Here is a 14,337-nt window from a genome sequence, read left to right as displayed (position 1 = left end):
AGAATTATGCAAATTACATATAACGATTGGCCTTCAAGGCAGCTTTGTTATTGTTGTCAATATTAATGGCATCTTATAACTCAAGTTTTCGGCAGCGTGCAGCAAACTCTCCCATCTCACCAAAACTGAGCAAGCTTTCCACTGCGTCCTCCTCTTTGTCAGGAACAATAAATAATGTGCCCATTTTCAGTCACATTGTTTTATGCGCTATGAAGTCGTTTGAACCTTATGGCCTTCTTTCACATCAGCGATTCTGACAGGAGGCTTTTCTTTGAATGCTGCTGCTTAGGCAAGAGTCCAACATCGAGGCGGTAGATGAGAAAGCATAAAAATGAATCAGGAAAGCTGAAGTGTCATTTGGGAGAATGGCAAAAAAGAAATACAGCGTCACAAATCAAAACAGATTGAGGGCCTAAAATCCGTGGTTGAGCAGACCTGTCTGTGTGGCTCTGAGAACTGACTTACCTCAGGCATTGTCACCTCTGGCTTGTGGAAGCTTCACTAACCTCCCTCCCATCGGGACACTCTGACTGAACGTTTGCGGCGCGTTCCATTCAGCATCCCGTGCTTGGGGAAAGAATACAAGAGAAATGTGAAGATGACCCCCTGCCCTTATGGGGTTCATACTTTAGTTGGGACGAGAATGCCAAACAGCGGAAATAACCAGACTACAATTTCAGAGTAAAATCTCTTAACTTCCACTCCATCCATGCACCGTATTGGCCTGTGCTCTGCTTTCTGTCCATGGAACATAACAGTGATGCCACGCATCCTCAAAGCCATGGTCCTGTCCACATGTCAATCAACGCTCTTCTGCTCCAGTCAGTCGGGTTTACCAGGGCTCAGTTCTTGGCTACCAAACTGTTTATTCCATTTCTACTTGTTTTCATAATCATGCAATTTAATTAAATATTTTTGAACCTTTGAGGTACAGAAGTGTGAAAAGAGCATTTTCTTTGAAAATTAATTTGAATTACTCTGAAAAGACATGATAAAGTGCAGAACGTAAAGTATTGCTTTGGAATTGGGTGTGAACAAGACAACTAAAAAGATTAGAAGAAATATTATAGTCATCTGGAAAGATACTTCACTCAGATGGTCAACAAACTTTTTCTTAAAGGGACAAATAGTAAATATTTTCAGTTTTGTGGTCATGTGGTCTCTCTCCCTATATAACTCTGACACTGTAGCAAGAAAGCAGCCAAAGGCAATATGCTAAAAAATGGGCATGGTGGTATTCCAGTAAAATGTCATTTGTGAACACTAAAATTTGAATTTTATATAATTGTCTCATGTCATAAAGTATTATTCTTTTGGTTTTAAAAATATATGGGGTGCCTGGGTGGCTCAGTCAGTTAAGCATCAGACTTCAGCTTAAGGTCATGATCTCATGGTGTGTGGGTTCGAGTCCCCCGTTGCGCACTGTGCTGATAGCTCAGAGCCTGGAGCCTGCTTCCGATTCTAGGTCTCCCTCTCTGTCTCTTCACCTCCCTGCTTGCACTCTGTCTCTCCCTCTCAAAAATAAATAAACATTAAAATTTTTTTATATTAAAAATAAAATATAAAATCTGTTCTTAGATCACAGCCTGCATAAAAAAATGATGGGCTAGATTTGGCTTCTAAATTTGCCGATCTGTGGGTTAGGTTAGGTATCTTAAAAAAAAAAAAAAGACAGGAATTTGGGATCGCTGTATTGAAAGGCATGTGCATTTTGTTTCCAGTGCTTATTTAATTTCATTTAATGCAATATAGCCCTGGTATAATTTTGAATATTTTTAATAGGTATACATTAGACCATCAACACATTCTAAAAATAATAATGAATCCTCCCCACAGATTTCTGATCTAGTGTCTATGACAGAGATTGGTTAGGTAGACTGGAGGAGAGATGAAGAAATTGTCAAGTGCCTCGTTGTTCAAATGTCCTCTTGGTCAGGACGTGTCAAGGTATCTGAGCTCTAGGAACAAGACTTTTGCTTCCTTCCCAAAGAGTTGAAATAAATCTTGTTTGCCAAAGACAGCTTGGGTAGTGGATTCTCTCACTTGTCCTGGCCTCTCATCGGCCTTCCAATTTGGAAAGCTACTGAATGAGAGAAAAGTACAATATCTATCTCCAGTACTAGAATTAATACAAATATTCAGTTTAAATCAAGTGTCTTGATAGTTCTTTTTCTTTATTATTTTGATTTTTTTAAAATTTTATTCTATTTTTATCAAAAGATAAGGAGTAAAATTTCTTTTGAAGTTTATTTGTTTATTTTGAGAGAGAGAGAGAGAGAGTGGGGGAGGGGCAGAGAGCGAGAATCCCAAGCAGGCTCACACAGTTAGCGTGGAGCCCCATGCGGGGCTTAGATTCACACCATGAGATCACGACCTGAGCCGAAGTCTGACACTTAACCAACTGAGCCACCCAGGCTCCCCATTAGTACAAAGTTTTTATGAAAAACAGCTGTTCTTAGCCCACCCCTCCCCATCTTTCCTCCATTACCTTACCCACCCCCCCATAAAGACACTTCCCAATTCCACCATAATATCTAGTAAAATCAATATTCAGAGTTTCTGCTGCCCTATTTTTTTTAATTTGTGAGTTATTTCTTGCTCCCTGAAGGCCCATACATATATAGATTACTAATGTTTTTTTATTCATACAATAAATCTCTTCTCTCTCTACAGTCACTGATTTTCGAGTTTTCATTTATTTTGTTTTTCATTTTCTCCTATTTCTTCCACTGTCGCTCATTCAAATCTTTTATTTTGTCTTCTGTGTAAGTCCATTCTGCTCTTTCTTCATGTAAGAGGTTTTCCTCAAATGTTTGGTGACCGTTAGCTGTCTATTGAGATTGAGAATTGAGGCACCAAAGATCTGACTGGAAACTCTGTGCACATGATGGAGCCTAATGACCGACTGACATCACTATAGGTGATTGGGGTTGACATCTGGCTGTTTCATTGTATCTGCATATCACTCTCTCCAAAGATACTTAATCCAGAGAGAAATTCTCCCATCTGCCACATGGAGAGTAAGCGTGTCGACTTTCAGTCAATCCTCCTGTTTCAGCACTGGGTTTCCCTTCTACCACTCTTCCTGCTACTGCATTTGGTATTTCTGGGCCATCTATTCAGTAAGCCAAATTCCTAGCTCCTGCTTCATGAGGTGAGGATGTGGCGAGTTGGTCCTTGGTTAGGTAGACTAGAGGAGAGATGAAGAAATTGTCAAGTTCCTGCTTATAGAGAGACATTCAAGTACTTCTCAGTCCTTCATTTCTTCCCTACCTTTAGAGGTACCCGGTGACTCCAATTACTTGTTTTATTATTTCTTTAACATTTGTTCACTTTTAAAAGACAGAGAGAAAGCATGAGTGGGGGAGGGGCAGAGAGAGAAGGAGACACAGACTCTGAAGCAGGCTCTGCACTCTGGAGCTGTCAGCACAGAGCCCAACACCGGGCTCAAACCCACGAACGGCGAGATCATAACCTGAGCTGAAGTTGGCCACTTAACCGACTGAGCCACCCAGGCACCCCTCTGGGGCCTCCAATTATTGACAAGAGACATGGCAACAGGGCATCTAAAGAAGACTGAGATAGACCCTCCACTGTTGGTTAATGTGAAAGCTGGGCTGCTATAAAAAAAAAAAAAAAAAAAAAGATGATCAACAACACAAAGGCTTACAGCATAAAGGAGTGTACTTCTTTCTTTATGCAATTGTCCCAGAATGAATGGTCCAGGTCAATGGTGAAGCTGTGCTCTACTCACATGAAGAACAGAGTCAGGTCCTAACCTGTTTCCAAGACATTTTCATCATCTGCAGCGTAAAAGCTGGATGCTTTCCAAGCTTGCGTGGTTTCAGCTGGTGGGAAGGAATAAAAGAATCTGGAGGAGGTATGCCCATTGAATTAAGTCTCAGACCCACGGTAGAGACACATCACTTCTCACATTCCATTGGTGAGAACTATTTCCACTGCAATTTCTAACCGCAGAGGAGGCTGTGAGATGTAGTCTCGCTGTGCACAAAGCAACTAACTGTGGAAGAAGAGAATGGATCTGGTTGGACAGTCTCCACCGTATTCCTTACAAAACCTCAAATAATAGAAAATTTAAAAGACTCTCTAGTAGGAGTGAATTCAGTGCTTACCATCAAAGAGTTTACAGTGCTATTGAAGAGAAAAGAATCCATGCAGATTTTTTTTCAAGAAGCCATAGAAATATGCCAGTGTATGTGGAAAAGAATGTAAGTGTAATCAAAATAAGAAAAATATCAGATTGGGCCAGAATAATCAGAGAAGGCCTATAATTGTTATCATTGCCACTAATAATCATAATTTTCCTATTGACTTTCTGACTTGCAAGCAGAGATAACAATCAATAACAACTTCACACAGAACACAAGTTATGTCACATTATTTACATACTAATTATATTAAATGATAATAGATTCCAGGACTATCTATCAATTAGCTTAATAACCATTTAATTCAACACCTAGAGAAGCCCCATGGTTATAACATTTATTTCCTGTGGTGTCTTTTCCATGGATCTGAGCTTAGACTTTCTTCCAATTTCAGTCTTTGACATCATGTTCCAAGAGAAATAAAATTTATTGTCAAAGAGTAAAGTGATAGAAAAGGACATAATGCTTTATTAGCTAAAAGGAAATATGAAGACAATAGTAAAAAAAATCTATGTAATAAAATACTGTCAAAAGTAACATTTTTTATTGGGCACAAAATAAAAGAGACACAAAACTATCTAAAAATGCATATGTAATACATATAACTCCAAGTTATATTTGAAATAAGGCATAGTATTTTTTCAAGTTACTGATTAATATATTTAAAATCTCTGAAAACTGAAGAGCAGTCCCACTCTCAGCTAAGATAGGATCATAGGAAACAAATTTACAATCTCACCCAAAACAACTTTTTAAAAAAGTCGGGGGGAGAGAGAGAGATTGAGAGAAAGAGAGAAAGAAAAAGTGTATGAAACCATGATCTTCAAGACACTGGGTATCAGGCAACAAGGGACAATGATCCTTAAGAGACTCAAAACAAATGGCATAAGAAAAAAACTGTAAACTGTACTTGATCAAATTAGAAAAGTTTACTCTTCAAAAGATACCATTGTAGAAAAAAAAAAAGACAAGCTATTCATCAGGAGAAAATATTTTCAAAGCATATACCTGATAACTTGTATCTAGAATATATAAAAAGTTCTCAAAACTCAATACAAAAAAAAAAATGAGAAAAAGGTTTGAATAGCCACTTTATAAGAGAAGATGTATAAATGGATAAGCACTTTGAATGATCCTTAACATCACTGGTCATTAAGAAAATACAAATTAAAATCACAAAGACATCACTACATACTTATTTAAGTGGCTAAAATATAAAAGATGGATCATAGCAAGTGTTGTCAAGGATGTTAAGAAACTATAGTCCTCATACATTGCTGGTGGGGATGTAAAATGGCACAACTAGTTTGGAAAACCATCTGGACTTTTCTTAAGATGTTAAAAAAATATACCTATGATATGGTCCAGCCATTCCACTCCTAAACGCTTACCCACAAGAAAAGAAAGTGTATGTTCAAACACTTACATGCAAATATTTCTTGCGGTTTTTATTTCTAGCCATCAAAAACTACTCATATGTCCATCAGCAGATCAATAGATGAATATATGGTGGTAAAACTATTTAATTGAATACTATTTAGCAATAGAAAGAATGAACTATCCATAAAAGCAACAGCATAGATGAATCTCAAAATAATTACACTGAGTCAAAAAAGTCAGGTACTGAGGAATATATACTGTATGCTTCTATTTATATAAACTCTAGAATGTGCAAATTAACCCATAGTGACAGAAAACAGCTTAGTGTTCACCTGGGGATAGACAAGGCAGGAGGGTGGGACTGCCCAGGGAAACAAGGAAACCTTTGAAGGTGATGGATAGGTCCACTATCTTAATTGTGGTGATCACTTCTTGGGTGTACACATATACCAACATTTATCAGATTGTACCCTTTAAGTATGTGCAATTTATTATATGTTAATTATACCATTAAACAGTTAAAGAATCTTAAGGGAACATTTTAGAGAAAACAGTATGTCCTTGTTTTTTAAATTTTAAAAACTTCTTTAAATACAGCTTTCTCTACATAATCTGTTATTATTTGGGAATAACCAAAAACATAATTTGCTGGAATATTAGAGCTGGCTGTCTAGATTATAACTTTAAGCAATTTTAATTTACCCACAATTAAACAAATTTGGTAAAGAACAGAGAATGAAAAGATAAAGATTTTCACAAGTAAAGGAGAATACCTACCTTCTAATTTCATATTATGTGTGCCTAAATTGAAAAACTTGGGGCACCTGGGTGGCTCAGTGGGTTAAGTGTCTGACTTCGGCTCAGGTCATGATCTCTGGGTTTGTGAGTTTGAGCCCCGTGTTGGGCTCTGTGCTGACAGCTCAGGGCCTGGAGCCTGCTTCGGATTCTGGGTCTCCCCCCATCTCTACTCTTCCCCGGATCATGCTATGTCTCTCTCTGTCTCTCAAAAATAAATAAACATTAAAAAAATTTAAAAAATAAAGATAACTTCCTCAGAGAGGTTAGATAGTATCAGAGCAAATTTAATGCTTTAATCATAATTTATGCTTAGTATCTCTCTCTTCCAAACTGAAATGAGTTTATAATTTAGGGTCTGTAAAAATTTGTATTATTTTGCTTCAAAACTTAATTGGACGAAGCAAATGGGAAGATTAATTAAATGTGTAAGTTATTAAAGTACCAGGAATCTTTCAAGAATTTTGTACAAATTGACAAAAATGTGACCACTATGCTGTAAAAAATAGAGAATAAATTATCAAGTATCTTTAGGATGAGCTACAACTGATCACACAGAACTGACAAAGATGTGATACATATTTTGATTTCCAAATTAATAAAAATAAATAGATTCTCTAGGTTTTTTTAATTTTTAATTTTAATGTTTATTTATGTTTTTTGAGAAAGAGAGACAGACACAGAGCACAAGCAGGGGAGGGGCAGAGAGAGGGAGACACAGAATCCAAAGCTGGGTCCAGGCTCTGAGCTGTCGGCACAGAGCCTGATGGGGGGCTTGAACTCATAAACCACAAGATCATGACCTGAGCCCAAGACGGAAGCCTAACCTACTGAGCCACCCAGGCACCCTTGGATACTCTAGTTTTCAAAAGATGATGAAGAGTCTCCAAAAGGTATAAATGATTAGTGATGCATCAGGTCTGTCTGAGAAAGTTTGTTTCTGCATAACGAATTTATCTACACGAATTTTGGCAAGACCTTGGTATTTACTGCTCACAGGAGTAGAGCAATCCAAACAAGCTTTCCTTGACTTTACAAGCTCTCAGCTAAATTATTTCAGTATCTGAAATGACTTAAAAAGCAAAGCTCATCTTTCCACATATGAAAAATGTGTAAAAACTTCAGCTTTTCCATACATGCCATTTGTAGATTTATGAGGGATTTTTAAAGATAAATTTCCATTTTTGATGTGGTAAGTCTCTTGATCCCATATTCTTTGTATGAACCAAATTGCTTGGTGGATAAATCAAATTATTTCCAAGGGAGTTAGGAAGTTATAACACATATACTTAAAAATAAAATCTTGCTTTGTTTTCTTTTCTTTATAATTTATAATCATTAGGTCATGTGCTCCTATCATCAGAGAATTTTACTCTGGGAAAGATATAATTTTTGAGGGGCACATATTCAGCAGAGAAAAGGAAAACATAAAGGCCAAGATGTGGGAAATGCAAGAAGAAATCACTGACTGAATCATATTAGTTGCTAAGTTTGGAAAAGAATTCATGTGTCCTAAATCTATTTGGCTAAAATTTACAACTTAAACCATAGCTTATGTGAACTATTCATGTTATCCTTAGAAACTGTTGGAATCTGTATTATTAAAGGTCAGCAGGAAATAGAATTCAAATGATTTCCTCTGAGACACTTTGGTGAAGGCCTGTTAAAGAGGTATGGGCATAGCCAAGGGATAAAGAAGAAGGGATGTTTGAGGCTCCCAGGGACCAGGAAGGTATGAAGTTTTATTACTTCTAGGGCTGTCATCATAGGAGGGAGCCAGTGAGGGCTGGAGCCTCAGAGAACAGTCTGGCAGGAGACATCGCTCCAGAGCAGAGTTCCTCCCCATTTCTTTTTAGTTATCCCCACTTCAACTGCCCCCACTCCAAAAATTAAATCTAATTCAAATTTTACCTAACAAAATAAATTAACAACAAAGGAATAAGATTTTATCAGGTAGGGGTGTAGGGGTGAGTTGTTTGGGTTCTTTTTTTTAACCCCCACTCACTTCTCAAGAACCAGTTTTACCCTCTTGAGCTCAATATTGCTCCCACTGAGAAAGAACGCATGTTCTAGAGACAGGCAGCTGCCCCCAAGAACTGCGGCCCTGAAACAGGAAACAGACTTCAAAAGAAACACCCTGACCTCTTTGTCCTCCTGCCCTCCAGCAAGCAGAGATATCTGCCATACAGTCCAAAGGGTCAGCCCCCAGGTCAGAGCAAGGCAGTGAAAAGCAGAGCATGAAGATCTGCGAGGAACCAAAAAAAGTAACCATCAAAGAATTTTTCCAAATTTCTTAACACTTATAGGGAACAGATCTCTTTGGGGGAAGCCACGTACGCCTTGGCAAAGAACATGGATTTTGTGTCAGGAAGAACTTGATTGAAGTTCCAGCTTTGTCCCTCTCTCACTACACCAGCTTAAGGACCATCTTTAATCTCTGGAGGCTCAGAGAGAAAAATGAGGCTATTTATATCTATTTCTGGCAATTGCTTTGACAATAAACTATAATAACAGAGGCAGAGCACTTAGTAATGTGACCGGCTGGATAAATAATCACTAAATGTGAATTTGAGAGTGCCTATCGAGTGCCCTTCTTTTCTTTCATTCATAGGTGCCAAGTACTTACCCAATAGTGCCTTGTGTCCAGCACTGGGCAGACAGAGTAAACAAGACAGAGACTCTGCCCCACCATGCTTGTAGTCTACTGGAGTCAGGTAATGGTCTTCTACATGAGATTCACAATATCAGAAAATAGGCTGTTGGAAGGAAATTGGTTCACAAAAGAATGGCCCCAGATACCACAGGTGACAACTGGTAACATATCAGGTAACAGAGATCTGTGTGACATCTTCTGAATAAATTAGTCTTCTGTTGACTATATCACTCACTGAATTCTTTAGCCAATTGCTTTGCCTATATATTTGTTCCAGAGGAAGATCATTAAGTGATACCACAATTTCAATAGGACTGGCAATTCAGAAAACATCCTTCGAGTTACTTTTCTAAACCTCAGACCCTTATCTGTAAAAGTAAGTGAATAGAGAATAGTATTTACTTCAGAGGGTTGTTGATGGTTGAATGAAAAAAAAAAAATGCGTGTAAAGCACTTAGTATCAGGTCTGTCTCAGAGTTAAGTGCTTAATAAAATCTAGCTATTTAATTTATTTCTCTTTTGGTGCTAGAATCTTTAAGACCTGATGCAGATACTTAAACTTGCCTTAGTTTTCCATGTTTGACACAGTAATGATTTTAGATTTTTTTTTAAGATTTTATTTTTGGGGCACCTCGGTGGCTCAGTGGGTTAAGTGTCCAACTTTGGCCAGTTCATGATCTCATGGTTCATGAGTTCGAGCCATGCTTCGAGCTCTGGGGCTGACAGCTCTGAGCCTGGAGCCTGCTTCAGATTCTGTGTCTTCCTGTCTCTCTGCCCCTCCCCCCGCCCTTCTCAAAAAAATGAATAAACATTAAATTTTTTTTAAAAGATTTTATTTTTAAGTAATCTCTACACCCAACATGGGGCTTAAACTCCCAACCCCAAGATCAAGAGTCACACATTCTTCCAACTGAGCCAGCAGGGAGCCCCAACACAGTAATGATTTTAAATGTTTATTGCATCTCAGTAAAATTTTATAGTTAATGAGAGAGCATCTTAAATTTATCTAGAAAATGGTTCAGCAAAGATTTAGAGATAAATATATTTATGCTTTCACTTTTATAATTGAGTTGAATGTCTTTAATTTATTGTAACTAATTAATCATTTAAAAAAGTTGGTAGAAAGAGTGCCTACTGACCACCTATATGACAGTAGCCTTTTGTTGGCTTGAAAATTTATTTAAGAGATAATGTGTACAGTTATTTTTAAGCATCTGACACAACCTTCATGATCAGCTGCATATCAGAAACTGAAAGTATGTAAATGTAAAAGGATATAAAATAATTTAAATAGTGGAAATCTTTTCAGTTTTTTAAAATATTTTAAGTTTTTATAATTTACTTATTTATTTTTTTAATGTTTATTTTTGAGAGAGACAGAGAAAGAGAGTACATGCTGGAGCAGGGGAGCAGCAGAGCGAGAGAAGGAGAGAGAGAATCCCAAGCAGGCTCCACACTGTCATTGCAGAGCCTGATGCAGGGCTCAAAACCCACAAACTGTAAGATCATGACCTGAGCCAAAATCAAGAGTTGGACTCTTAACTGACTGAACCACCCAAGCACCCCAAGTACTTTAAGTTTTTTTTAAATAATTTGTAATGTTTATTAATTTTTGAGAAAGAGAGAGGCAGAGATAGAGGGAGACAGAGGGTCTGTGCTGTCAGTACAGAGCCAGATGCGAGGCTCAAACCCACAAACTATGAGATCATGTCTTGAGCTGAAGTTGGATGCTTAACTGACTGAGCCACCAAGGCACTCCAAGTTTTTAAAAAATTTTTTCAGCCTTTCAAAACAAACCTTTAAAGACACTAACATAAAATAAAGCAAAACTGAAAAAAGAAGCAACACGCAAAAATAAAAATTTTCCCAGAAACTGTTACCCATCTTGGGAAGCTGGAAATGTTCTCTTAGCGTTGGTTAAGGGTTCCAGCTACACAGTAGTTAGTTCTGTTTTACTGGATGGATTAGACTTCTTCGCAAAGCCTTTTGGGAGTTAGTCTAATGAGAAAAGAGTACTCCTGTTTAAAAAAGTGGCGAGGGGGTGGGGGGGGGGGCTTAGATTAAAGCTTTTAAAAGTGCTGATTAAATAATAAAGTAACTTAAAATATAAACAAAATAACTTATTAAGTGGAAGCTGGCTAGCTTTCAAGGAATAAATTAACGCCCTTATCAAATATTTTTTCCCTGGTTGTAGGTGCCCTGTCAATTCTGTAATTGACAAACTGCTTAGACATTCAACCCACATGGGCTGCCCTTGGGGCAATTTATTTTTCCTTCTCACACCTGTGTTTAATGAGTAGCAGTTTTGCAAGCTTGGCCATTTTCAAGGGAAGAAGATGGGAAGTATTTCATGCCAAAAAAATAAAATCAAGATAAGAAACAAAACTACTGCAATTTATCTCTCTCCAGCCATGAAATAGAAAAAGACACTACAGTCTCTTAAGGCAGAAAGTTCCAAAGGTCTCTAGTCAATGGCCTTCCCTCTAACCGGACTGAAAGAGATTAAGAACAGGATAAAAGCCAAAGGTTTTCAGGAAAAACAGCCTACCTTCCTTTAAAGTAAACTTTGGGTCAAGAAGTTATTTCTTATCAGGGCTAAGATTTTTTTCTAATAGAAGGGTTTCAGCTAGCAAGGGTATTGTCTGCTATGTGTGTATTAGTCTTAAAGGAAACTCATTTTCACTTGGAAAAAAATTGCCTTTTAAAATGTATCCCTTAAATTGTTTTTTAATTTCAATCCTCTTTAAATGACTGGATCTGATAAATTCTTTTTGTGCTTAACCATAATCTTCAACTAATAGTCAATTCAACTCAGATTTCCATAATTGTTCATAATCCTCAATATCCTCCTCTAATAACAAAACATCCAAATAACACCCCCCTCCCCACGCATGAGTACGTGTGTTCCTTTTTAAGTTGCTCTAAATAAATTCTGGGAAAATCCTATCACCACGGCGCCTCCATGGAGAAACAAGGCACAGTCCTAAGTAACGATTTGTTCTGTCTTGAAACATACATGTCATCTCACAAATACTGGATTTCTTAAGGAGTTTCTGGCATAGAGGGACAGAATCTGCTACTCTATCAAAGGCAAACTTCCTCTCAGAAAGATGAAGACATGAGGCCACCTTATGTATGGCTGCAGCCTCTCGGGAGTGTGTCCTTGAAACAAAATCAGAAGAGGTACAAGTGAAAAGAATAAAGAAATACTACTTTTTGGTCAATTTTGTTAAAAAACAACTTTATTGAGGTGTAATTTACAGAATGTCATAATTTTCACCCTTTTGAAGTTACAACCCCATGATTTTTAGGAACTTTGCCAGGTTGCACCCGTCCCAGCAGAGTCTGGTTTTAGAACATTTATTTTCATCACCCCAGTAAGATTTCTTGTTCCCATTTACAGTTAATTCCTGGGCCCAGCCCCAGACACCTATGAATTTACTTTCTGTCTCCTTTGTCACACTTTCCTCTCCAAATCAAGATGAGGAAAAAGAAATCCGAGGATATATCCTGCAAGTAGAAGGATACTATTTACTGAAGAATCCATCCTGTCCAAATAGTCTCCAGATTTCTTAAGAAATGCAAGGGAATCTTGGACCCTAGGTATATCAGTTGAGTTAGAACAGAATCAGAGAGGTCTTCAATATTTAATTAACTCGCTAGTAAGAGATACTAGACTTACATAGTTACAAGGGATTTTGATAATGAAAGAATACCAAGGCAAGCCTTGTTATTTTAACCAAAGAAATGTCTCCGTCTCCAAAGTTTAAGAATAACAACAAAAGTTCAAGTAAAAGGGTAAACTTCCAAACATTCCTATAAAATTCAGTCTCATATTTTTATATTTTTGCTTGTAAGATATTAGAGATGTACTATTTCCTGAAACAAATTATATTTCAATAGGATTGAAATATAAAAGTTTCTTCTCAAATGTAAGGTGGTCCTTTTTCCTCCAAGTTCTCATATATATATATATTATTCTAATGTATTTTGAGTACAGCAAATATATCAAAATATCATGCTGTTTGTTGACGAAATACTTTTCTAACCACTTATTTCCTTCCCCGAGAATCTATGTATTTTAAGAAAGCTTTAGTTTCAGGTTTATCTTGCTTACATCCTGATTTCCAGGTATCCTTCCCTCTGGCTTCCCAGAAATTTACTAGGCATTTTACAAGGGGCCCTTTTATACTTGAAAGAGAAAACTGCTTTGTTGAATGATGATGAGAAATTAAAAAAACAAACAAACAAACAAAAAAGTCTAACCCAGACGGGGCTCTAAATTTGGGGAAACCCATGGCACTCTCTCAACTTGAAACGTTGGTCACAAAGATTACTCAAGGAGTTATTTTATACTACTTGTAAGAAACTGATATTTGCTGTGGGGTTTTTTTAATCCATGCGTTAATAAAAGCAAATGTTAGTTTTGTGTCTTTGATGTGTTGGGTATTTTATAACCATAGAGTTCTTTAACCCATGGCAGTTACTGGAGGTGGAACTTTTGGAGAAAACAAGTACTTGCAGAAATAAACATTTTTCCAGTACTTTTCATAGGTTCTGAAAGCAAACAGGAGGTCTGCACCACGAACATTACTTCTGGAAGGCAGAACTTTGAGTCAGGGTCTCTCTGGAGTTGCTGAAGAAAACTGGAGTCTTCCTTTTGAAGACCTTTTTAAAGCCGAGTGTGACTCTGGTTTGTCTGAAAACAAACTGATGTGATGAATTGCTAAATGCTAGTCTTCCCAGATTCCCTTTCAACCCTCTGCATTTAGAGGGAAAGAGGGAGAGACCTTAAATGGGAACTTTCCACATTCTTGGAATATGTAACAATTGAGATTTTTTTTTTTTTTTTTGGCAGCAGGGGCTGGGGGAAGGGCATTCTGTGATGAAACTGATGTCTACCAAAAGAAAATGCCAAATAAAAGCAAGGAAGGGACTATTGGGAGGCAAGGCTGTGAATGGTCTTTTCTTAGCTTTTAGTGAGTCAGACAAGATCTCTCCCCCGTGTGCAACAGGCTTGGTGAACGTGGGCAAAGACATGAAGAACTTTCTCTCTCCAGGTTTCAGGTCATCCACGACTGATTTCACTTTGAGTGGAAACAGGCACCGCATCCCCAGGAAAGAGACTTTCCCGCACATTTTTTTAACTGCTGCTTTGTCCTTCCAAAAAGAAAACTCGTTCTCTGAATTTCCCCCAGATCCTCCAAGCACCCCGCAAAACTTAGTAGAAGCTCATTAAAGAATCGCTTTCTCCCCCCTTCCTCAGAACCCGGCAGGTACGGCCTTCAGAAGGGGGGAAGTCTTGAATGGGAAGCTGCGAAGGCAGAGAAAGCGAGTCCC

This window comes from Leopardus geoffroyi, chromosome C1, assembly GCF_018350155.1.
Source record: "Leopardus geoffroyi isolate Oge1 chromosome C1, O.geoffroyi_Oge1_pat1.0, whole genome shotgun sequence".
NCBI classification, from domain to species: domain Eukaryota; kingdom Metazoa; phylum Chordata; class Mammalia; order Carnivora; family Felidae; genus Leopardus; species Leopardus geoffroyi.
The sequence above is the reverse complement of the archived record's forward strand: the minus strand, read 5'-3'. Positions refer to the sequence as shown.